The sequence below is a fragment of the Carica papaya genome, unplaced genomic scaffold, assembly GCF_054855325.1.
Source record: "Carica papaya isolate Zhongbai unplaced genomic scaffold, ASM5485532v1 h2tg000055l, whole genome shotgun sequence".
Lineage (NCBI taxonomy): Eukaryota > Viridiplantae > Streptophyta > Magnoliopsida > Brassicales > Caricaceae > Carica > Carica papaya.
In genome coordinates this window covers 1-25,796 of record NW_028277161.1, presented here as the reverse complement: position 1 = coordinate 25,796, position 25,796 = coordinate 1, and the positions used below count along the sequence as shown (strand labels likewise).

Genomic DNA, 25,796 nt, shown 5'->3' with positions numbered 1-25,796 from the left:
GCTTACCAAAATTGAAATATAAAAAAAAATATTAATTAGAACCATGAGTAAGAAGCATTAAAAGAGGACAATAAATATATCCTTTTATGAATCAATAAGATTTTTCTACATTGTAATTTGAATGAGAAGAGAACCAAGCAATTAAATGTAACATATGCATAGCTTGGCATGAAAAATTGGATACCAAAACTTCAAATTAAAAAAAAACAACTAAAATCAAGAACAAACATCAAAAGATGACAATTTTATTATTAAAATAAAATAATCATCCAATCTAAATCTAAAGTAAAGTTAACATGTGATAAATCTTTAAGTTAGAATTTCTTTGTCACATAATTTTTTTGTCGCTTACACCATAATAGTTTTTTTAATGAAGTAAGAAAACTTGGCTCAAAATCTATATTTCGCATTTTTTTTATTAAATTATGTAGTTGAAAAATTCATAGATATAATCTTGCAGTAGATTTAGTTCGAGTGTTAGAAAAAATTATTTTTTTATTACAAGTATAGTTTTTTGCAATATGTTCGGAGGCCACATTACGTAAACTATTAAGATCCAATACACACACTCAATGTAGCAAATGAGTATATTTATTGCGAGGTACATTAACTTGCTACCTAACTTTGATGCTCCAAACTCTTCTTCATGTCCTAGTGATGTCATCTTATAAGTTATCTTTACTTGATACTTTTGTTTGCCAAAAATTTTTTCAATTACAAATTACTTTTAACTGTAATTGTATTCAAACTATGTATTATCTTTTAGAATTAGATCCAAAAAAAAGTCACATACATATACAATCTTTTTTTCTCCTCTAACTTACCTTGAAACGATAATTTACCACTATCTTGTAGTTAAAATCAAACAAGAACTTACCTCCACAAACTTACTACTAACTACTCTATTCTTATTAGTTTCAATACATAAAAAATCAATCAGTGTCCAGTTCCTAACATTACTCAACAATCCTAACCATCTAAGTTTAAATAAATCACTGTGGATAATACCACATAACAACCAACAACCACCATCTTTCTAACAACGGGCTATTACCAAAACACAAAAAAAAATATTAAACCATACAAAAGAAAGTCATCTACCTCTAAAAACCTACAAAATGATTGAAGTCATCTTAAAACATCAATTACATCGAATATCTTAGAACAATACTAACCGACCATTGTGTCAGAGCTAAAATAAAACAAAAACTTTCTTACATGTCACTAGTACTCTGTATCTATCAACTTTAGTACATAAAAGTCAATCAACATCAATTCCTAGTCTTATTTAAAAAAAGCAAATCCTAACTATCTAGTTTTGAATGTATCACTAGCTCATCACTAAATATTCAATAACTATCAGCTTTAATACATAAAAATTAATCAACATTCGATTCCTAATCTTATTTGAAAATAGTTATTCTAACTATCTAATTTTAAATATATCTTTAAAGAAGATATTATTTATTTGCTAACAATCACAAGTCATTCTGTCTACTAGCCATAATCCAAAGGGAAAATCAGCAGACCATACAGAAAAAAGTAAATTATCTTGAGAAAATTATTAACTGATTCAAGTTACCCAAAAACACCAATTACGTTGCATTTCTTAAAAATAATATTGATCTATCACTATCTATGAGCTAAAGTCAAAGTTGTAATGAGTGCATATTATTTTACAAATGGTAAACGAGTTACTTTCAAGCAACTAAAGAAATCTTTCGATCGTATTCTAGGATTGAAGATTAAGTTTAAGAATGATTAAAGAGAGAGAGAGAGAGAGAGAGAGAGAGAGAGAGAGAGAGACTAAGTGTATTAAGAAGCCATAAACTGGAATTGAGCAAGTTCTGAGCTTCCTGTCTGTGGACAGGTGTGGAGGAAATATATCAGGATGATAACTAAATAGTGAAGGGAACATTTCATCATACTGAAGATGCAAATATTGCAACAATTGAAAGAATAAATGAGAAGTATACAACACAGATAATAAATAATGAGGTAAAATTTCATACGCACTCTCTTCCTCTGCCGCTCTATTTCTCTTCTTCATATGTACTCTCCCTCTTTTTGTCACTCACAGACTGTAAAACACGCAACAAGCTATACAGAGTACCTGCTAGCGTAAGCAAGAGAGCAAGTATTCGTAGGTTTGCTACAATCAGTAAATATGCAAAATCATTAAAATAAAATTTGAATTTTCATCACTTACAGCACAATTTTGAAGAATTGTCAAGACCTCCGTCCTCTTGCCAGCGACGCGAGAAACAAGACAAGCATACCAAAACTCAAGAAATATAATGTGAAAGACAAGAAGAAAAAGATGCCTCATAAAACACAACAGCTCTTAGTACCTAACCACTATATAGACCAGCTCCAGTATCCTGAGTACTATTTCAGTAAATGCAACCTCATTAGAAACACTGAAGAATCAAAAGAAACTACTGACCGAATACTCCTGCAACCGATGAAGACGAGTTCTCGCCATCACCAGTATTTGCTATCAAATCGAATCACAGATCTTCTTTTCTACTAAAATGGTCATGCAGTAGATCTCCTTGTTGAGCTTCGTCTGGAAACTTTTTAAAATTTAATGTGATAGATGATGCGCAAATAGTTAGCGTTGTAACTCTCTCAAACTCCATCAAAAATTTTTTTAAAAAAATTAAGCTAATAAAAAAATAAAATAAAACAGAAAAATATGATAAAAGAAGGAAGACAAACCTCTTATTCTCCGGATGCCTCATAATCCACGTTTAAAAAAGTGTTATCAACAAAAGAAAACAAAACACAAGTGACACACCTGAGCTATTTTAAACTTTTTGCCTAAAGAGTTAAACACTAACAAAGTATGAAAATTTTAGCTACTTAAAAACATAAAAACACACGATTATTTACCTTAAAAGTGCTCCATAAGATTGATAATAACCATCGGTAGTCGTCTATTAAAGTAAACAAAAAGAATATTGTTAAATAAATAACCCTAAATAGAAAAAAATATAAATATAATAGAAAATAAAATATATGTCGCAAGCAACCGAAAATAAACCTTTTATTGCGCGATTATCTTAGAACCCAACATTTCTCCAGCAGTGTTACCCACAAAAGAGAACAAAACAAAGATAATATGTAATTGGACTCTCTTTAACTTTTTGCCTAAAGATCTTCATAATAACAAAGAAAGAAAATCTTAACGAGTTAAAGACGAAAAATAATATCGAATACGTGTTTATTTACCTGATTTTTTACGTTTGAAATCTACAATAAATTAACAAAAGTGAGCATATCAATTTATATATGATCAAGACTCTTTTACGTTGTAATTCAAATTAGAAGAGAGCCACTAGCAATTAAATATAACATATGCACAGCTTGGCATGAAACAACGGATATCAAAACTTCAAATTAGAAAGGAAAAAAAACGACAAAAGCAAGAAGAACATACATAAAAAGAGAACAATTTTGTTGTCCCCTGCGCAATGTTGAAAACGGCCTCAAGTGTTGCCATGTCAATGTACACATAAAGAAATAATGTTAAACTTTTTTAATTTATAGTCATTTCAACTCATGCAAATGTTAGAACCGACGTATTTGCTTATGGGTAGATACTTGGGGTTTACTTTTTTTCCTTATCAGTTTGTAAGGGTAGTCGTAATTTGTTTGTTGTAGTATGTTGTTTTTGTGTTTTAGATGTTTGTTTGTTGGGAAAGTTGAAGAGTTAAATGTAATTTTTGTTTTAGTTTACTTGTATTTGAGTTTGTTTTTAAGGGTAGTTGTAATTTGTTTGTTGTAGTTTCTCGTTATTGTGTTTGAGATATTTGTTTGCTGGGAAAGTTGAAGAGCTAAGTGTTATTTGTGTTTTGGTTTACTTGAGTTTGTAATTGTATTAGAATTTCAGCACCTAGTTGTTGTTGAAATTTATTCTAATTTCACTCGAGTTAGTTGTTTGTTTCATTTGTTTGGGATTGTAAAAAAAAAAATCAATTGAATTTTTCTTTCAGTATACTTGGATTTATAATTGTATTTGAGTTTATTTGCATTTTAATTCGAATTTCAGTTTCTAGTCATAATTAGTTTGCTTTGCTTTGTTCATATCGATCTAGCGTGACGTAGGTTTTTAGGTTTCAAATCTATCATTCGACTAAGTTATGGTAGCATAAATTCAAAATTATTGCTTGATTAGTTAGTAAAACAATAGAAATAGTTGACGAATCAGATAATAAATAATGAGGTAAAATTTCATACGCACTCTCTTCCTCTACCGCTCTGGTTCTCTTCTTCGTACCTACTCTCCCTCTTTTTGTCGCTCATAGACCGTAAAACATGCAACAAGCTGTACAGAGTACCTGCCAGCGTAAGCAAGAGAGCAGGTATTCGCAGATTTGCTACAACCAGTAAATATGCAAAATCATTAAAATAGAAATTTGAATTTTCATCACTTACAGCACAATTTTGAAGAATGGTCAGGACCTCCGTCCTCTTGCCAGTGACGCGAGAAATAAGACAAGCATACCAAAACTCAAGAAATATAATGTGAAAGACAAGAAGAAAGAGATACCTCACAAAACACAGCAGCTCTTAGTACCTAACCACTGTATAGACCAGCTCCAATATCCTGAGTACCATTTCAGTAAATGCAATCTCATTGGAAACACTGAAGAATCAAAAGAGACTGCTGACATTATGCTACTGCAACAGATGAAGACGAGTTCCCGCCATCACCAGTATTTGCTATCAAATCGAACCACAGATCTTCTTTTCTACTAAAATGGTCATGCAGTAGATCTCCTTGTTGAGCTTCGTCTGGAAACTTTTTAAAATTTAATGTGATAGATGATGTGCAAATAGTTAGCATTGTAACTCTCTTCAACTCCATCAAAATTTTTTTAAAAAAAATTAAGCTAATAAAAAAATAAAATAAAACAGAAAAATATGTTAAAAGAAGGAAGACAAACCTTTTATTCACCGGATGCCTCATAATCCACGTTTAAAAGAGTGTTATCAACAAAAGAAAACAAAACACAAGTGACACGCCTGGGCCATTTTAAACTTTTTGCCTAAAGAGTTACACACTAACAAAGTATGAAAATTTTAGTTACCTAAAAACATAAAAACACACGCTTATTTACCTTAAAAGTGTTCCATAAGATTGATAATAACCTTCGATAGTCGTCTATTAAAGTAAACAAAAAGAATATTGTTAAGTAAATAACCTTAAATAGAAAAAAATATAAATATAATAAAAAATAAAATATATGTCGCAAGCAAACGAAAATAAACCTTTTATTGCGCGATTATCTCAAAACCCAACATTTCTCCAGCAGTGTTACCCACAAAAGAGAACAAAATAGAGATAATATATAATTGGACTCTCTTTAACTTTTTGCCTAAAGATCTTCATAATGACAAAGAAAGAAAATCTTAACTAGTTAAAGACGAAAAATAATATCGAATACGTGTTTATTTACCTGATTTTTGACGTTTGAAATCTACAACAAATTAACAAAAGTGAGCATATTAATTTATGTACGGTCAAGACTCTTTTACCTTGTAATTCAAATCATAAGAGAACCAATAGCAATTAAATGTAACATATGCACCGCTTGGCATGGAACAATGGATATCAAAACTTCAAATTAGAAAAAAAAAAGCGACAAAATCAAGAAGAACATACATAAAAAGAGAACAATTTTGTTGTCCTCTGCACAATATTGAAAACAGCCTCAAGCATTGCCATGTTAATGTACACATAGAGAAATAATGATAAACTTTTTCAATTTATGGTCATTTCAACTCATGCAAATGTTAGAACTGACATATTTGTTTATGGGCAGATACTTGGAGTTTACTGTTTTTCCTTATTAGTTTGTAAGGGTAGTTGTAATTTGTTTGTTGTAGTTTGTCGTTTTTGTGTTTGAGATGTTTGTTTGCTGGAAAAGTTGATGAGCTAAATGTAATTTTTGTTTCGGTTTACTTGTATTTGAGTTTGTTTTTAAGGGTAGTTGTAATTTGTTTGTTGTAGTTTCTCGTTATTGTGTTTGAGATGTTTGTTTGCTGGAAAAGTTGAAGAGCTAAGTATTATTTTTGTTTTGGTTTACTTGAGTTTGTAATCGTATTAGAATTTCAGCACATAGTTATTGTTGAAATTTGTTGTTTTAGTCTGTTGTAATTTCACTCGGGTTAGTTGTTTGTTTCATTTGTTTGGAATTGCAAAAGAAAAATCAATTGAATTTTTCTTTCACTATACTTGGATTTGTGATTGTATTTGAGTTTGTTTGCATTTTTATTCGAATTTCAGTTTTTAATCATAATTTATTTTCTTTGCTTTATTCATATCGGTCTAGCGTGACATAGGTTTTTAGGTTTCAAATCTATCATTCGACTAAGTTATGGTAGCATAAATTCAAAATTATTGCTTGATTAGTTAGTAAAACAATAGAAATAGTTGACGAATCAAATAATAAATAATGAGGTAAAATTTCATACGAACTCTCTTCCTCTGCCGCTCTGGTTCTCTTCTTTGTGCATACTCTCCCTCTTTTTATCGCTCACAGACCGTAAAACACGCAACAAGCTATACAGAGTACCTGTCAGTGTAAGCAAGAGAGCAAGTTTTCGTAGTTTGCTACAACCAGTAAATATGCAAAATCATTAAAATAAATTTTGAATTTTCATCACTTACAGCATAATTTTGAAGAATGGTCAGGACCTCCGTCCTCTTGCCAGCGACGTGAGAAACAAAACAAGCATACCAAAGCTCAAGAAATATAATATGAAAGACAAGAAGAAAGAGATACGTCATAAAACACAGCAGCTCTTAGTACCTAACCACTGTATAGACCAGCTCTAATATCCTGAGTACCATTTCAGTAAATGCAATCTCATTGGAAACACTGAAGAATCAAAAGAGACTGCTGACATTATGCTACTGCAACCGATGAAGACGAGTTCCCGCCATCACCAGTATTTGCTATTAAATCGAACCACAGACCTTTTCCACTAAAATGACCATGCAGTAGATCTCCTTGTTGAGCTTCGTCCGGAAACTTTTTAAAATTTAATGTGATAGATGATGCATAAACAGTTAGCATTGCAACTCTCTCCAACTCCATTAAAAAAAGTTTTTAAAAAATTAAGCTAACAAAAAAATAAAATAAAACAGAAAAATATGATAAAAGAAGGAAGACAAACCTCTTACTCTCTGAATACCTCATAATCCACGTTTAAAAGAGTGGTATCAAAAAAAGAAAACAAAACACAAGTGACGCGCCTGGACCATCTTAAACTTTTTACCCAAAGAGTTACACGCTAACAAAATGTAAAAAAATTTTGCTACCTTAAAAGATAAAAAACACATACTTATTTACCTTAAAAGTGCTCCTCAAGATTGGTAATAACCTTCTGTAGTCCTATATTAAAGTAAAGAAAAATAATATTACTAAGTAAATAATGCTATATAGAAAAAAATATAAATATAATAGAAAATAAAACATATGTCACAAAAGCAAACGAAAATAAACCTTTTGTTACGCGACTATCTCAGAACCCAACATTTCTCCAGAAGTGTTACCCACAAAAGAGAACAAAACGGAAATAATATATAGTTGGACTCTATTTAACTTTTTGCTTAAAGATCTTCATAATAACAAAGAAATAAAATTTTAACTAATTAAAGACAAAAGATAATATTGACTACGTGTTTATTTACCTTATTTTTGACGTTTGAAATCTACAACAAATAAACAAAAGTGAGTATATCAATTTACATACGGTCAAGACTCTTTTACCTTGTAATTCAAATCAGAAGAGAACCAATAGCAATTAAATGTAATATATGCACCGCTTGGCATGGAACAACGGATATCAAAACTTCAAATTAGAAAAAAAAAAAAAAAAAGCGACAAAATCAAGAAGAACATATATAAAAAGAGAACAATTTTGTTGTCCTCTGCACAATATTGAAAACAGCCTCAAGCATTGTCATGTTAATGTACACAGAGAAATAGTGCTAAACTTTTTCAATTTATGGTCATTTCAACTCATGCAAATGTTAGAACCGACGTATTTACTTATGGGCAGATACTTGGGGTTTACTTTTTTCTTTATCAGTTTGTAAAGGTAGTCGTAATTTGTTTGTTGTAGTTTGTGATTTTTATGTTTGAGATGTTTGTTTGCTGGAAAAGTTGAAGAGCTAAATATAATTTTTGTTTCTGTTTACTTATATTTGAGTTTGTTTTTAAGGGTAGTTGTAATTTATTTGTTATAATTTCTCGTTATTGTGTTTGAGATGTTTATTTGCTGGGAAAGTTGAAGAGCTAAGTAGTATTTTTGTTTTGGTTTACTTGAGTTTGTAATCGTAGTAGAATTACAGCACGTAATTGTTGTTGAAATTTGTTGTTTTAGTCTGTTGTAATTTCACTCGGGTCAGTTGTTTGTTTCGTTTGTTTGGAATTGAAAAAAAAAAAATCAATTGAATTTTTCTTTCAGTATACTTGGATTTGTGATTGTATTTGAGTTTGTTTGCATTTTTATTCGAATTTCAGTTTCTAACCATAATTTGTTTTCTTTGCTTTGTTCTTATCGGTCTAACGTGACGTAGATTTTTAGATTTCAAATCTATCATTCGACTAAGTTATGGTAGCATAAATTCAAAATTATTGCTTGATTAGTTAGTAAAACAATAGAAATAGTTTACGAATCAAATAATAAATAATGAGGTAAAATTTCATACGAACTCTCTTCCTCTGCCGCTCTGGTTCTCTTCTTCGTGCATACTCTCCCTCTTTTTGTCGCTCACAGATCATAAAACACGCAACAAGCTATACAGAGTACCTGCCAGCGTAAGCAAGAGAGCAAGTATTCTCAGGTTTGCTACAACCAGTAAATATGCAAAATCATTAAAATGAAATTTGAATTTTCATCACTTACAACACAATTTTGAAGAATGGTCAAGACCTCCGTCCTCTTGCCAATGACGCGAGAAACAAGACAAGCATACCAAAGCTCAAGAAATATAATGTGAAAGACAAGAAGAAAGAGATACCTCATAAAACACAGCAGCTCTTAGTACCTAACCACTGTATAGACCAGCTCCAATATCATGAGTACCATTTCAGTAAATGCAACCTCATTGGAAATACTGAAGAATCAAAAGAGACTGCTGACCAAATGCTACTGCAACCGATGAAGACGAGTTCCCGCCATCACCAATATTTGCTATCAAATCGACCACAGACCTTCTTTTCCACTAAAATGACCATGCAGTAGATCTCCTTGTTGAGCTTCGTCCGGAAACTTTTTAAAATTTAATGTGATAGATGATGCACAAACAGTTAGTGTTGTAACTCTCTCCAACTCCATCAAAAAAAGTGTTAAAAAAATTAAGCTAATAAAAATACAAAATAAAACAGAAAAATATGATAAAAGAAGGAAGACAAACCTTTTATTTCTCGGATACCTCATAATCCACGTTTAAAAAAGTGGTATAAAAAAGAGAAAACAAAACACAAGTGATACGCCTGGACCATCTTAAACTTTTTTCCTAAAGAGTTATACGCTAACAAAATGTAAAAAATTTTAGCTACCTAAAAAGATAAAAAACACATACTTATTTACCTTAAAAGTGCTCCCCAATATTGGTAATAACCTTCTGTAGTCCTATATTAAAGTAAAGAAAAAGAATATTACTAAGTAAATAATGCTAGATAGAAAAAAATATAAATATAATAGAAAATAAAACATATGTCACAAAAGCAAACGAAAATAAACCTTTTGTTACGCAACTATCTCAGAACCCAACATTTCTCCAGAAGTGTTACCCACAAAAGAGAACAAAACAGAAATCATATATAATTGGACTCTCTTTAACTTTTTGCCTAAAGATCTTCATAATAACAAAGAAAGAAAATTTTAACTAATTAAAGACAAAAGATAATATTGAATACGTGTTTATTTACCTTATTTTTGACGTTTGAAATCTACAACAAATAAACAAAAGTGAGTATATCAATTTATATACGGTCAAGACTCTTTTACGTTGTAATTCAAATCAGAAGAGAACCAAGAGCAGTTAAATGTAACATATGCACAGCTTGGCATAGAACAACGGATATAAAAAATTTAAATTAGAAAAAAAAGCAACAAAATCAAGAAAAACAGACACATAAAGAGAACAATTTTGTTGTCCTTTGCACAATATTGAAAACAGCCTCAAGCATTGCCATGTTAATGTACACAAAGAAATAATGCTAAACTTTTTCAATTTATGGTCATTTCAACTCATGCAAATGTTAGAACCAACATACTTGTTTATGGGCAGATACTTAGGATTTACTCTTTTTCCTTATTAGTTTGTAAGGGTAGTCGTAATTTATTTGTTGTAGTTTGTCGTTTTTGTGTTTTAGATGTTTATTTGCTGGGAAAATTGAAGAGTTAAATTTAATTTTTGTTTTGATTTTCTTGTATTTGAGTTTATTTTTAAGGGTAGTTGTAATTTGTTTATTGTAGTTTCTCGTTATTGTGTTTGTGTTTGAGATGTTTGTTTGCTGGGAAAGTTAAAGAGCTAAGTGTTATTTTTGTTTTGGTTTACTTGAATTTGTAATTATATTAGAATTTCAGCACGTAGTTGTTGTTGAAATTTGTTGTTTTAGTTTGTTGTAATTTCACTCGAGTTAGTTGTTTGTTTCATATGTTTGGAATTGCAAAAAAAAAATCAATTGAATTTTTCTTTTACTATACTTGGATTTATAATTGTATTTGAGTTTGTTTGCATTTTTATTCGAATTTCAGTTTCTAATCATAATTTGTTTGTTTTGTTTTTTTCATATCGATCTAGCGTGACGTAGGTTTTTAGGTTTCAAATCTATCATTCGACTAAGTTATGGTAGCATAAATTAAAAATTATTGCTTGATTAGTTAGTAAAACAATAGAAATAGTTGACGAATCAGATAATAAATAATGAGGTAAAATTTCATACGCACTCTCTTCCTCTACCGCTCTGGTTCTCTTCTTCGTACCTACTCTCCCTCTTTTTGTCGCTCATAGACCGTAAAACATGCAACAAGCTGTACAGAGTACCTGCCAGCGTAAGCAAGAGAGCAGGTATTCGCAGATTTGCTACAACCAGTAAATATGCAAAATCATTAAAATAGAAATTTGAATTTTCATCACTTACAGCACAATTTTGAAGAATGGTCAGGACCTCCGTCCTCTTGCCAGTGACGCGAGAAATAAAACAAGCATACCAAAACTCAAGAAATATAATGTGAAAGACAAGAAGAAAGAGATACCTCACAAAACACAGCAGCTCTTAGTATCTAACCACTGTATAGACCAGCTCCAATATCCTGAGTACCATTTCAGTAAATGCAATCTCATTGGAAACACTGAAGAATCAAAAGAGACTGCTGACATTATGCTACTGCAACAGATGAAGACGAGTTCCCGCCATCACCAGTATTTGCTATCAAATCGAACCACAGATCTTCTTTTCTACTAAAATGGTCATGCAGTAGATCTCCTTGTTGAGCTTCGTCTGGAAACTTTTTAAAATTTAATGTGATAGATGATGTGCAAATAGTTAGCATTGTAACTCTCTCCAACTCCATCAAAATTTTTTTTTAAAAAATTAAGCTAATAAAAAAATAAAATAAAACAGAAAAATATGATAAAAGAAGGAAGACAAACCTCTTATTCACCGGATGCCTCATAAGCCACGTTTAAAAGAGTGTTATCAACAAAAGAAAACATAACACAAGTGACACGCCTGGGCCATTTTAAACTTTTTGCCTAAAGAGTTACACACTAACAAAGTATGAAAATTTTAGCTACCTAAAAACATAAAATACACGCTTATTTACCTTAAAAGTGTTCCATAAGATTGATAATAACCTTCAGTAGTCGTCTATTAAAGTAAACAAAAAGAATATTGTTAAGTAAATAACCTTAAATAGAAAAAAATATAAATATAATAAAAAATAAAATATATGTCACAAACAAACGAAAATAAACCTTTTATTGCGCGATTATCTCAGAACCCAACATTTCTCCAGCAGTGTTACCCACAAAAGAGAACAAAACAGAAATAATATATAATTGGACTCTCTTTAACTTTTTGCCTAAAGATCTTCATAATGACAAAGAAAGAAAATCTTAACTAGTTAAAGACGAAAAATAATATTGAATACGTATTTATTTACGTGATTTTTGACGTTTGAAATCTACAACAAATTAACAAAAGTGAGTATATCAATTTATGTACGGTCAAGACTCTTTTACCTTGTAATTCAAATCATAAGAGAACCAATAGCAATTAAATGTAACATATGCACCGCTTGGCATGGAACAATGGATATCAAAACTTTAAATTAGAAAAAAAAAGCGACAAAATAAAGAAGAACATACATAAAAAAAGAACAATTTTGTTGTCCTCTGCACAATATTGAAAACAGCCTCAAGCATTGCCATGTTAATGTACACATAGAGAAATAATGATAAACTTTTTCAATTTATGGTCATTTCAACTCATGCAAATGTTAGAACCGACATATTTGCTTATGGGCAGATACTTGGAGTTTACTCTTTTTCCTTATCAGTTTGTAAGGGCAGTCGTAATTTGTTTGTTGTAGTCAATCGTTTTTGTATTTTAGATGTTTGTTTGCTGGGAAAGTTGAAGAGTTAAATGTAATTTTTGTTTTAGTTTACTTGTATTTAAGTTTGTTTTTAAGGGTAGTTGTAATCTGTTTGTTGTAATTTCTCATTATTGTGTTTGAGAAGTTTGTTTGCTGGGAAAGTTGAAGAGCTAAGTGTTATTTTTGTTTTGGTTTACTTGAGTTTGTAATTATATTAGAATTTCAACGTCTACTTGTTGTTTTAATTTGTTATAATTTCATTCGAGTTAGTTGTTTGTTTCATTTATTTGGGATTGCCAAAAAAAAAAATTCAATTGAATTTTTCCTTCAGTATACTTGGATTTATAATTGTATTTGAGTTTGTTTGCATTTTTATTCGAATTTCAATTTCTAATCATAATTTGTTTACTTTGCTTTGTTCATATCGATCTAGCATGACGTAGATTTTTAGGTTTCAAATCGATCATTCGACTAAGTTATGATAGCATAAATTAAAAATTATTGCTTGATTAGTTAGTAAAATAATAGAAATAGTTGACGAATCAGATAATAAATAATGAGGTAAAATTTCATACGAACTCTCTTCCTCTGCCGCTCTAGTTCTCTTCTTCGTATGTACTTCCCCTCTTTTTATCGCTCACAGACCGTAAAACACGCAACAAGCTATACAGAGTACCTGCTAGCGTAAGCAAGAGAGCAAGTATTCTCAGGTTTGCTACAACCAGTAAATATGCAAAATCATTAAAATAGAAATTTGAATTTTCATCACTTACAGCACAATTTTGAAGAATGATCAAGACCTCCGTCCTCTTGCCAGCGACGCGAGAAACAAGACAAGCATACCAAAGCTCAAGAAATATAATGTGAAAGACAAGAAGAAAGAGATACCTCATAAAACACAGCAGCTCTTAGTACCTAACCACTGTATAGACCAGCTCCAATATCCTGAGTACCATTTCAGTAAATGCAACTTCATTAGAAACACTGAAGAATCAAAAGAGATTGCCGACCAAATGCCACTGCAACCGATGAAGACGGGTTCCCGCTATCACTAGTATTTACTATCAAATCGAACCACAAACCTTCTTTTCCACTAAAATGACCATGTAGTAGATCTCCTTTTTGAGCTTCGTCCGGAAACTTTTTAAAATTTAATGTGATAGATGATGCGCTCTCCAACTCCATCAAAAAAAAAAATTAATTAAGCTAATAAAAAAACAAAATAAAATAAAAAAAATATGATAAAAGAAGGAAGACAAACCTCTTATTCTTCGGATACCTCATAATCCACGTTTAAAAGAGTTGTATCAAAAAAAGAAAACAAAACACAAGTGACACGCCTGGACCATCTTAAACTTTTTGCCCAAAGAGTTACACGCTAATAAAATGTAAAAAAATTTAGCTACCTAAAAAGATAAAAACACATGCTTATTTACTTATCTTAAAAGTACTTCTTAAGATTGGTAATAACTTTCAGTAGTCCTATATTAAAGTAAACAAAAAGAATATTACTAAGTAAATAATCCTAAATAGAAAAAAATATAAATATAATAGAAAATAAAACATGTCACAATCAAATGAAAATAAGCCTTTTGTTCCGCGATTATCTCAGAACCCAACCTTTCTCCAACAGTGTTACCCACAAAAGAGAACAAAATAGAGATAATATATAATTGGACTCGCTTTAACTTTTTGACTAAAGATCTTTATAATAACAAAGAAAGAAAATTCTAACTAGTTAAAGACAAAAGATAATATTGAATACGTATTTATTTACCTTATTTTCGATGTTTTAAATCTACAACAAATAAACAAAAGTGAGCATATCAATTTATATACAGTCAAGACTCTTTTACCTTGTAATTCAAATCAGAAGAGAAACAGTAGCAATTAAATATAACATATGCGCAGCTTGGCATGGAACAACAGATATCAAAACTTCAAATTAGAAAAAAAAAACGACAAAATCAAGAAGAACATACATAAAAAGAGAACAATTTTGTTATCATCTGCACAATATTGAAAACAGCCTCAAGCATTGCCATGTTAATGTACACATAAAGAAATAATGCTTAACTTTTTTAATTTATGGTCATTTCAACTCATGCAAATGTTAGTACCGACATATTTGCTTATGGGCAGATACTTGGGGTTTACTCTTTTCCCTTATGAGTTTGTAAGGGTGGTCGTAATTTGTTTGTTGTAGTCTGTCGTTTTTGTGTTTGAGATGTTTGTTTGCTGGAAAAGTTGAAGAGCTAAATGTAATTTTTGTTTTGATTTACTTAAATTTGTACTTGTATTTGAGTTTGTTTGTAAGGGTAGTTATAATTCGTTTGTGGTAATGTGTCGTTATTGTATTTGAGATGTTTGTTTGCAGGGAAAGTTGAAGAGTCAAATGTAATTTTTATTTTGGTTCATTTGATTTTATAATTGTATTTGAGTTTATTTGTAAGGGTAGATGTAATTTGTTTGTTGTAGTTTCTCGTTATTGTGTTTGAGATGTTTGTTTGCTGGAAAAGTTGAAGAGCTAAATGCGATTTTTATTTTGGTTTACTTGAGTATGTCTTTGTATTTGAGTTTGTTTGTAATTGTATTAGAATTTCAACGTCTACTTGTTGTTTTAATTTGTTGTAATTTCAATCGAGTTAGTTGTTTGTTTCATTTGTTTGGGATTGCCAAAAAAAAAATCAATTGAATTTTTCTTTCAGTATACTTGGATTTGTAATTGTATTTGAATTTGTTTGTATTTTTATTCGAATTTTAGTTTCTACTCATAATTCATTTGCTTTACTTTGTTCATATCGATCTAGCGTGACGTAGATTTTTAGGTTTCAAATCTATCATTCTGACTAAATTATGGTAGCATAAATTAAAAATTATTGCTTGATTAGTTAGTAAAAACAATAGAAATAGTTGACGAATCAGATAATAAAATCATGAGGTAAAATTTGATACGAACTCTTTTCCTCTGCGGTTCTGATTCTCTTCTTCGTACACACTCTCTCTTTTTTGTTCCTCACAGACCGTAAAGCACGCCGTAGGCTATACTGAGTACCTGCTAGCGTAAGTAGAGAGCTTGTATTCGCAGGTTTGCTACAATAAGTAATTATGCAAAATCATTAAAATAAAAATTGAATTTTCATCACTTACAGCACAATTTTAAAGAATGGTCAGAACATCCTTCCTTTTCTTAGCGACGCGAGAAACAAGACAAACATACCAAAACCCTTGATATAATGTAAAAGACAAGAAGAAAATGATATCTCATAAAGCACAACAGCTCATAGTACCAAACTATAATATAATAGACCAGCACCAATATCCTTATTACCAAATCAGAAAATGCAACCTTATTAGAATCACTGAAGAAACAAAAAAAACTGCTGACCAAGTACTCCTGCAATTGAAGAAGATGAGTTCCCGCCATCACCAGTATCTATCATCAAATCGAACCACAGATCTTTTTCACTAAAGTGATCATGGAGTAGATCTCCTTGTAGCTCCAAATGAGACATTTATAAAACTTAATGTGATAGATGATGCAGAAATAGATAGCGTTGTAATTTTCTCCAATTCCATCAAAAAAAATTTTAAAAATAAATTAGGCTTAAAAAAAGTAAAACTAAACTGAAAAATATAATAAAAGAAAGAAGACAAACCTCTTATTCTACGGATATCTTATAATCTACGTATTAAAGAATACTACTAATAAAAAAAATAAAATATAAGTGACATGCCTGGACCATCTTAAACTTTTTGCCTAAAAACTTACATATTAACAAAATATAAAAATTTTAGCTACCAAAAAAGATAAAAACACATGTTTATTTACCTTAAAAGTGCTCTCTAAGATTGATAATAACCTTCAGTAGTCCTATATTAAAGTAAACATAAAGAATATTGTTACATAAATAATTCTAAACATAAAATATATATATATAATAGAAAATAAAATTTATATCATAAGCAAAGTAAAATAAATCTTTTATTCCACGAATCTCTTATAATCCAACATTATTACCCACAAAAGAGAACAAAATAGAGATAATATATAATTGAACTCTCTTTAACTTTTTGCCTAAAAATCTTCATAATAACAAAGAAAGAAAATTTTAACTAATTATAGAAAAAAATATAATATTAAATACGTGTTTATTTACCTTATTTTTGGCGTTTGAAATCTACAACAATTACACCAACTATTACACAAAGGTGAGCATATCAATTTATAAATGATTAAGACTCTTTTACGTTGTAATTAAAATAAGAAGAAAATTAATAACAATTAAATGTAACAAATGCAGGCGTTAAAAGAAGACTAAAATCAAGAAGAACATACGTTAAAAGATGACAATTTTATTGTCTTCTGCATAACATTAAAAAAGCCTCATGTATTGCTATGTTAATGTACACGTAAAGAAATTCCTGACGAAATAATGCTAAATTATTTCAATTTATAATCATTTCAACTTACGTAAATATAAAAAACGAGACATTCATTTTCAGGACTGATACTTGAGTTTTACTCTTTTTCCTTGTCAGTTTGTAAGGGTAGTTCTAATTTGTTTGTGGTAATTTGTCGTTATTGTGTTTGAAATGTTGTTTGCAAGGAAAGTTAAAGAGCCAAATGTAATTTTTGTTTTGGTTCGCTTGACTTTGTAGTTGTATTTGAATTTGTTTGAATAGGTAGATGTAATTTGTTTATTGTAATTTCTCATTATTGCGTTTGAGATGTTTGTTTGTTGGGAAAGTTGAAAAGCTAAATATAATTTTTGTTTTGGTTTACTTGAATTTGTGATTGTATTTGAGTTTGTTTATAATTATATTAGAATTTCAACGGCTACTTCTTGTTAAAATTTGTTGTTTTAGTTTGTTGTAATTTCACTCTGAATTACTTGTTTGTTTCATTTGTTTGGAATTGAAAAAAAAAATCAATTAGATTTTTCTTTTAGTATTTTAGTTTATTTGTATTTTTATTCCAATTTCAGTTTCTAATTATAATTTGTTTGCTTTGCATTGTTCATATCGATCTAATGTCATGTAGGTTTTTAGTGTTCAAATTCATCCTTCAACTAAGTTATGGTAACATAATTTAAAAATTATTGTTTGATTAGTTAGTAAAAAAATAAAAATAATTGACTAATCAAAAAATAAAATCATGAGGTAAAATTTCTTACAAACTCTCTTCCTCTGCCGCTCTGATTCTCTTCTTCGTACACACTCTCCCTCTTTTGTTGCTCACATATCGGCTATACTGAGAACCTGCCAGCGTAAGTAAGAGAGCCAATATTCACAGGTTTGCTACAACCAATAAATATGCAAAATCATTAAAATAAAATTTGAATTTTCATCACTTACAGCACAATTTTGAAGAATGGTCAGGACATCCGTCCTCTTGCCAGCAACGCGAGAAACAAGACAAACATACCAAAACCCAAGAAATATAATGAAAAATACAAAAAGAAAGAGATACCTCATAAAACACAAAAGTTCATAGTACCAAACCACCATATGATCTAGCTCCAATATCCTAATTACCAATTCAGTAAATGCAACCTTGTTAGAAACATTGAAGAAATAAAAGAAACTGCTGACCAAGTACTCCTGCAACTGAAGAAGATGAGTTCCCGCCATCACCAGTATTTGCCATCAAATCGAACCATAGATCTTCTTTTTAAGCTCCATCTGAAAACTTTTTAAAACTTAATGTGATAAATAATGCGAAAAAAGATAGTGCTGTAACTCTCTTCAACATCATCAAAAAATTTAAAAAAAATTAGACTGAAAAAAAAAAAAAAAAAAACTAAACTGAAAAATATGATAAAAGAAAAAAGGCAACCCTCTTATTCCACTGATAAATCATAATCCACGTCTAAAAGAGTACTATCAACAAAAGAAAACAAAACACAAGTGACACGCCGGAACCATCTTAAACTTTTTGTTTAAATAGTTACACACTAACAAAATATAAAAATTTTAGCAACCCAAAAAGATAAAAAACACATGTTTATTTACCTTAAAAGTGCTTTTAGGATTGATTAGTAAACAAAAAGAATATTGTGAAGTAAATAATTCTAAATAAAAACATAACACAAATGACACGTCTGAACCATCTTAAACTTTTTGTTTAAATAATTACACACTAACAAAATATAAAAATTTTAGCAACCCAAAAAGATAAAAAACACATGTTTATTTACCTTAAAAGTGCTTTTAGGATTGATTAGTAAACAAAAAGAATATTGTTAAGTAAATAATTCTAAATAAAAAAATATATACGTAATAGAAAATAAAATTTATGTCATAAGCATTAGAAAACAAACCTTTTATTCCACAAATATATCATAACCCAACATATCTCCAGCAATGTTACCACAAAAGAGAACAAAATATAGATAATATATGATTAGATTCTTTTCAACTTTTTACTTAAAGATCTTTATAATAACAAAGAAAGAAAATTTTAACTAGTTAAAAAACAAATATAACATTGAATATATGTTTATTTACATGATTTTTGGCGTTTGAAATCTACAACAATTACACAAAAGTGAGCATATCAATTTATAAATGATCAACACTCTTTTATGTTGTAATTCAAATTAGAAGAGAACCAATAACAATTAAATATAACATATGCACAGCTTGACATGGAGATTAAAAATGGCCATTAAAAGAGGACAATTTTGTTGTCCTCTGCATAACATTAAAAACAGCCTTAAGTATTACTACGTTAATGTACGCATACACTGACGAAATAATGCTAAATTGTTTCAATTTATAATCATTTCAACTCATGAAAATGTTAAAAACGAGATATTTGATTTTTTGGGCTGATAATTGAAGTTTATTTTTTTTTTCTTATCAGTTTATAAGAGTAGTTGTAATTTGTTTATAGTTTGTCGTTATTGTGTTTGAGATGTTTGTTTGCTGAAAAAATTGAAGAGCTAAATGTAATTTTTGTTTTGGTTTAAAAGCTAATTAGGTTTCTAAAATCATCAAAATAAAAAAAATGAATGATAACTCTAAATTATAAGTTTTTAAAAATTAAACTCTTAAAATAAAATAATCATCCAATCTAAATCGAAAATAAAGCTCTCATATGATAAATATTTAAGTTAGAATTTCTTTGTTGCAGAATTTTTTGTATTTTAAAAGCTATTAGTTTTTTAATGAAGTAAGAAAACTTGGCTCTCCATCTACATTTCGCATTTTTTTAATTAAATTATGTAGTTGAAAAATTCATGGATATAATCTTGCAGTAAATTTAGTTCGAGTGCCAGAAAAAATTATTTTTTCAGTGCAAGTGCAGCATTTTTGCAATACGTTCACAAGCCACATTACATAAACTATTAGGATCCAATACACACACTTAATGCAGCAAATAAGTATATTTATTTCGAGGTGTATTAACCTGTTGCCTAACTCCGATGCTCCAAACTCTTCTTCATGTTCTACTAGTGATGTCATCTTATAAACTATCTTTACTTGATACTTTTATTTGCCAAACTTTTCTTTCAATTACAAATTACTTTTAACTGTTATTGTATTCAAACTATTTATTATCTTTTAGAATTAGATTCAAAAGAAAGTCACATACATATGCAATCTTTTTTTTCTTCTTTAGCTTACTTTGAAACAATAATTTACCACTATCTTGGAGCTAAAATCAAACAAGAACTTACCTCCACAAACTTACTACTAAAACTACTCTATTCCTATTAGCTTCAACAGATAAAAAATCAATCAGTATCTAGTTCCTAACATTACTCAACAGCCCTAAACATCTAAGTTTAAATAAATCACTGTGAATGATACCACATAACAACTAACAACTACCATCTATCCAACAACAGGCTTTGACCAAAACAAAAAAACATTAAACCATACAAAAGAAAGTCATCTACCTTCAAAAAACTTTAAAATGATTCAAGTCATTTTAAAACACCAATTACATCGAATATCTTATAACAATACTAATCGACCATTGTGTTAGAGCTAAAATCAAACAAAAACTTTCTTCTCTATCACTAGCACTCTATACCTATCACTTTAGTACATAAAAGCCAATCAACATCAATTCTTAGTCTTATCTGAAAAAAGCAATCCTAACTATCTAGTTTTGAATGCATCACTATCTCATCACTAAATATTCGATACCTATCAGCTTTAATACATAAAAGTTAATCAACATTTAATTCCTAATCTTATTTAAAAATAGCAATTTTAGCTATATAATTTTAAATATATCTCCAAGGATGATATTATATATTTGCCAACAACCACAAGTCATTTTATCTACTAGCCACGATCCAAATGGAAAACCAGCAGATCATATAGAGAAAAGTAAATTATCTTGAAAAAATTATTAGCTTATTCAAGTTATCCTAAAAATACCAATTGCATTGCATTTCTTAAAAATAATATTGATCAACCATTATTTATGAGCTAGAGTCAAAGTTATAACGAGTGCATATTATTTTGCAAATGGTAAACAAGTTACTTTCAAGCAACTGACGAAATCATTCAATCGCATTCTAAGATTGAAGATTAAGTTTAAGAATGATTAAAGAGAGAGAGAGAGAAGAGATACTGAGTGTTTCAGGAAGCCACCAACTGGAATTGAGCAAGTTCTCAGCTTCCTGTCTGCGGACATACCTTTCATGCTATTTCAGTGCCAAAGTTCACTAGCCCATGTCGACAGGTGTGGAGGAAATATATTAGGATGATCACTGAATAGTGAAGGGAACATCTCATCATACTGAAAATGCAAATGTTGCAACAATTGAAAGCATAAATGAGAAGTATGCGACACTTTAGAAAATATTTCTAATTATGAAAACATTTAAAGGAAAGTTCACAAGATAAAATAGTTTCTTAAGAAGTTTTAGATTGTGAAAGAAATGATAAGTTAGAAGATTAAAAAAGACTAGATTACCATCTATGCAATAGAGCTCCAAATCCAATCGTTTTTCTTGCTTTTATTTTTAGTATATTTATTATTACTGTAACATTTTTACGATGTTAGTTTTCAAGAAAACCCAAATACTCTGAATACTTTGGGAGGGTAGGGTAATCAATCAAGCAATTCTTCTTTTCGAAAGTTCCCTCAATCGGAAAAGGGTAATATGTTCATATTTGATTCATACATTAGCATATAACTATGGAATATCCACAGCATTAATATTCTATTCCCAACCTACCTGGGGCTCAAAGGAACGTGTCAAATGTATTTAGAAACAGAGACCAAAAGATCAACTTTGCAAACTCCATAAAAAACAGAACCTACTAAATCAAATTTCAGAAGAGAGTTTGTTTGTCTGTAAAATTATTAAAGCTAATCTGGAATATTTAAATGAAAAAACAAGAAACTGCTGCTATCTTCGAGTAAAATTCAAGTCCATAAATCATGGTAGAAAGGAATAAGAAAAACAACATCTCCCCAGTTAAGAAACCTGCTGCAATGTTTATAACAAGAAAGAACTCGAATTAATTTAGAAATATGTTATGTGTGAAATTTAGGAAGAGGGCTTTTAGGGTTTGGAATGTAGCAAACAAAGAGAGAAGTGCAGAGAGAGTGAGAAACAGACAGAGAGAATAAAAGAGAGAAGAGAACACAGAGAGAGACAGAGAACCAATTCATTATTCCTCATTGCAGATATAGTTGAAAATAACTGATGCTAAGAAACAATTAGTTAGTTGTAAGAAGACAGAAACTGTAAACCCAGATTAAGAGAGACTAAATCACTTATGCCAACTTCATGAAAGGATAACCAAAAATAAATAAACTCCATGAATGATCACCTACCAATATTAAGAGATAAGTAAAAATACCTCCGGCTACCGTTGGGTCTTTGAAGAGAAAGACATATCTCTTCTTTCGATCTTCTTCTTCCCTCTTTCTTTGCTCTTCTTTTCTTTCTCTATTTGGCTCTTTACTCCCAATAAACTGAAAAAGAAATAGAATGGTAGAAAGAGGACAGTTTAATTTGTTTTCTATCATCTTCTTCCTTACCTCTTTCTGATATTCTTTTCTTTCCCTCTCCACATTGAAGAGAATGGAAAGTTTCAGATCCATGTCTGCTCGTTCCTGATTTTTCCCCTTTTTCTCTCTCTGTTATGCTTGTATTTCTCACCTTCTCTCTGGGAAAGGCTTGCGAACAAGAGAGATTGAAATTTAACAGAATGACTAAGTAGTGTTGGGTCTTTACGAGAAACCCATCTATCTTCTTTTCGATCTTCTTTTTTCCTTCTTTCTTTGTTCTTCTTTTCTTTCTCTATTTGATTCTCTGCTCTCAAGAAACTGAAAAAGAAATGGAATGGTAGAAAGATGACCATTCTAATTTGTTTTCTATCATCTTTTTCCTTACCTCTTTCTGATATTCTTCTCTTTCCCTCTGAACATTGAAGAGAATGGAGGGGTTTCAGACCTCGTTTCTGTCTTTTTCCCCTTTTTCTCTCTCTCTTTTGTGCTTGTATCTCTCTCCTTCTCTCTGGGCAAGGCCAGATCTGAAAACAAAAAACGTTGAAAACTTTTTGAAAGCAAAAGAAAGACGAAAGAAAGGAAGAAGGTGGTCTGAAGAGAAGAATTGGAAAACTTTTGTGGGGTTTTAATCTAATCGCACGGTCAGTTTGCTTTTAAAGGGAAAATAAAGAAATTCAGACTGCGTTAAAAGAACGCCGACAAGCATAACACAACGGTCAATTTATTTTTTAAAAAAAATTTTAAAGAAAAGAAAAAGAAAGAAAAAAGCAACTACTTCGTTAAAAAAGTTAAACTACACGGAGCCAGTCTTAGGGTGATGTTTTAAATTTTTATTATATTTTATAAAAAATAAAAATATTTTTATGATAGAAAACTGTAATTATTAAAAAAGAGATAATAAATTAAAAAATTTTAATTAATTCTAAAAAAATGTGAATGTGTATTTTATTGAGAAATAGAAAAAATTTAAAAAATTGACAGAAAAATGAAAAAAAACTCCCTTTTTAGATGATTTTTTTTATTAATTATTACTGAAAGAAAATAAAAATAAATAAATTTAAAACGGATAAACATAATTTTATAATTAATTGTAACAATTTATGTTAAAATATAAAAAATAAATAATGACATTTTTTATAATTTTTTAGATTATTAATTTAAATAATTTTTTAGATATCTCAACTATGCATTTGGAAAAGAGTAATATTTTTCATATACGATGAATCTGTACATAAACCACTGCATGCCAATTGAAAATAAGGCAAAAGAAAAAAAATGAAAATGCAGAGGAGTCCAGACCACTCAAGTAACAAAACAATGTTATTTATAAAAAAATAAAATAAAGACAGATAATTGGACTATTTTAAATTTTTTACCTAAAGAGTCACATAATTATAAGAATTAATTATTTTAGCTAGCCGAGAAAAAACAAAATACTGAGTACGTAATTATTCACCTCTATCTTTGGAATTTGAAATCTACAATAAGTAAATAAAATGAGTATTACCTTATATTTAGTGTATGAAAAAATATAATGTGACATAATAATTAAGTTAAATTTTTATTATTTTTTATAAAAAATTAAAATATCTTTATGATAGAAAATTAATATATATTTTTTAAAGTAAAATAGCATAAATAGGACTTGAGAAATTTTTCCAAAATAATTTATGCTACATGAAAAGATAATTTTGTTAAAATTACAATAAGAATTTTTTACTTTTTATTATAAAGTACAGATGTAACATTATTTTCTGACAATAAAATTGTACAATTCTGTATGGAATAGGCAAAAGAAAATAAATATTTGATTACACTTCATTTTGTACTGATCTTGAATTTGATGGAACGTACTCAAAAGTTTTGTAGTGATCTTGGGCCTCATCTGGCCCAATCCCAAGCCTGATCTAGGCCCAGGTTGTTATTATAATATATATATGTAGCGCCCGAGAAATTGAAGAAGAAGAAAAAAAAAAAAAAAAGGGGGGGGGGGGGGGGGGGGGAGGCCACGTCAGCAGACTCAGTCAGCAGTCCCGGCCAACCGGGACCTGCCACGTGGCAAGACCACGTCGATCCGGGACGGGCCACGTTGGCGATCCGCGTATGCGCGATCGGACGGCCCAGATGCAATCGCACGGACGGTCCAGATTCAATCAAAAACGGACGGCCCAGATTAAATCAAAATGGACGGTTTAGATCAAAAGGCAAAAGGGTATAAATAAGACCCCCACACCAGACCACAAAACCCTAGCCGCCTGCCCTCGCCGGAGAAGACGAACCAGAAGCCGGCCACCGCCACCCGCCGCCGCACCAGAGGGATTTCCGACCACCGATCGAGGTAAATTTCATACCCCCGACTCGTTTTTCCACGCTGATTTCCCCTGTGGCCAAATCGGAGCCAAAATCCTGACCAAACGGCCGGAAAACACGGCCGAAACCCAGCGGCGGCGCCGCGCCCCTCCTTGGTTTTTGCCTCCGATGAGGCCCTTCCCGGCCTCTGTTTAATGCAATTTTTATATCACCGTGATCACCATTCTTTTCTCTACAGGTTGATCGGAGCCGAATCACCAAAACACGAACTTCGCCGGAGAGCTGCCGTACCCTAGAGCACCGCCGCCGGTAAGCTTCGGTTTTCCGTAATTTTTTGATCCCCCGAGGGCCCTAGAGTTGTTTAATCGCAAGGATCAATGCAAGTGTGGCCAAATTCGGCCAGAAACGGCCGAAAACGGCCAAACCGAGGCGAATCGCCGCCGCAAGCGGCGGCATCGTGTCCAAAACACGGCGGAGCCGCCGTGCCGGAGTTGCGATATTGGCCGAAAGGGGCCCTGGGCCTAATTTGGGATTTTTTTGAAACACGTGCAGGTACCAGTAGTGCGTTTCAGTTCCCCGAAAAAATTCAGGAAAAATTATGGACAGCCTGTAGGCGCACTGTGAAGCCGTGTTCGGACCCCGAAACGAGTAAGGACCCCTCACCCTATTTCCTATCACGGTATTAAAGTTCAATAAATGATAAAATGGTATTTCATGAATCAACGAATGTGCGAAATTGCTTAAGGTCGCTAATGGAGCCCGAGTCTAGTGTGGTTGTCGGTTAATTGTTATTCGCCCTGTTTTACAATTTTAAAAGCAGTATGAGGTTTGATGTTTTCATTTTATAGTTTCGTGTGTATATTTTACTGTTTTA

The 25,796-nt window shown here is 30.7% G+C and overlaps 1 long non-coding RNA gene across 1 annotated transcript; it reads right to left on the bottom strand.

The window, feature by feature from the left end:
- Nucleotides 1-1,829: 1,829 nt before the first annotated feature.
- Nucleotides 1,830-23,295, bottom strand: LOC148239644 (uncharacterized). The gene is made up of 10 exons (XR_015816686.1): nucleotides 22,462-23,295; nucleotides 17,986-21,388; nucleotides 17,805-17,889; nucleotides 13,401-16,501; nucleotides 9,766-13,306; nucleotides 8,926-9,654; nucleotides 7,518-8,829; nucleotides 3,047-7,406; nucleotides 2,210-2,939; nucleotides 1,830-2,113 (listed from the first exon to the last, which is right to left on the bottom strand). It is a non-coding gene; the product is annotated as an uncharacterized LOC148239644 (long non-coding RNA).
- Nucleotides 23,296-25,796: the final 2,501 nt, after the last annotated feature.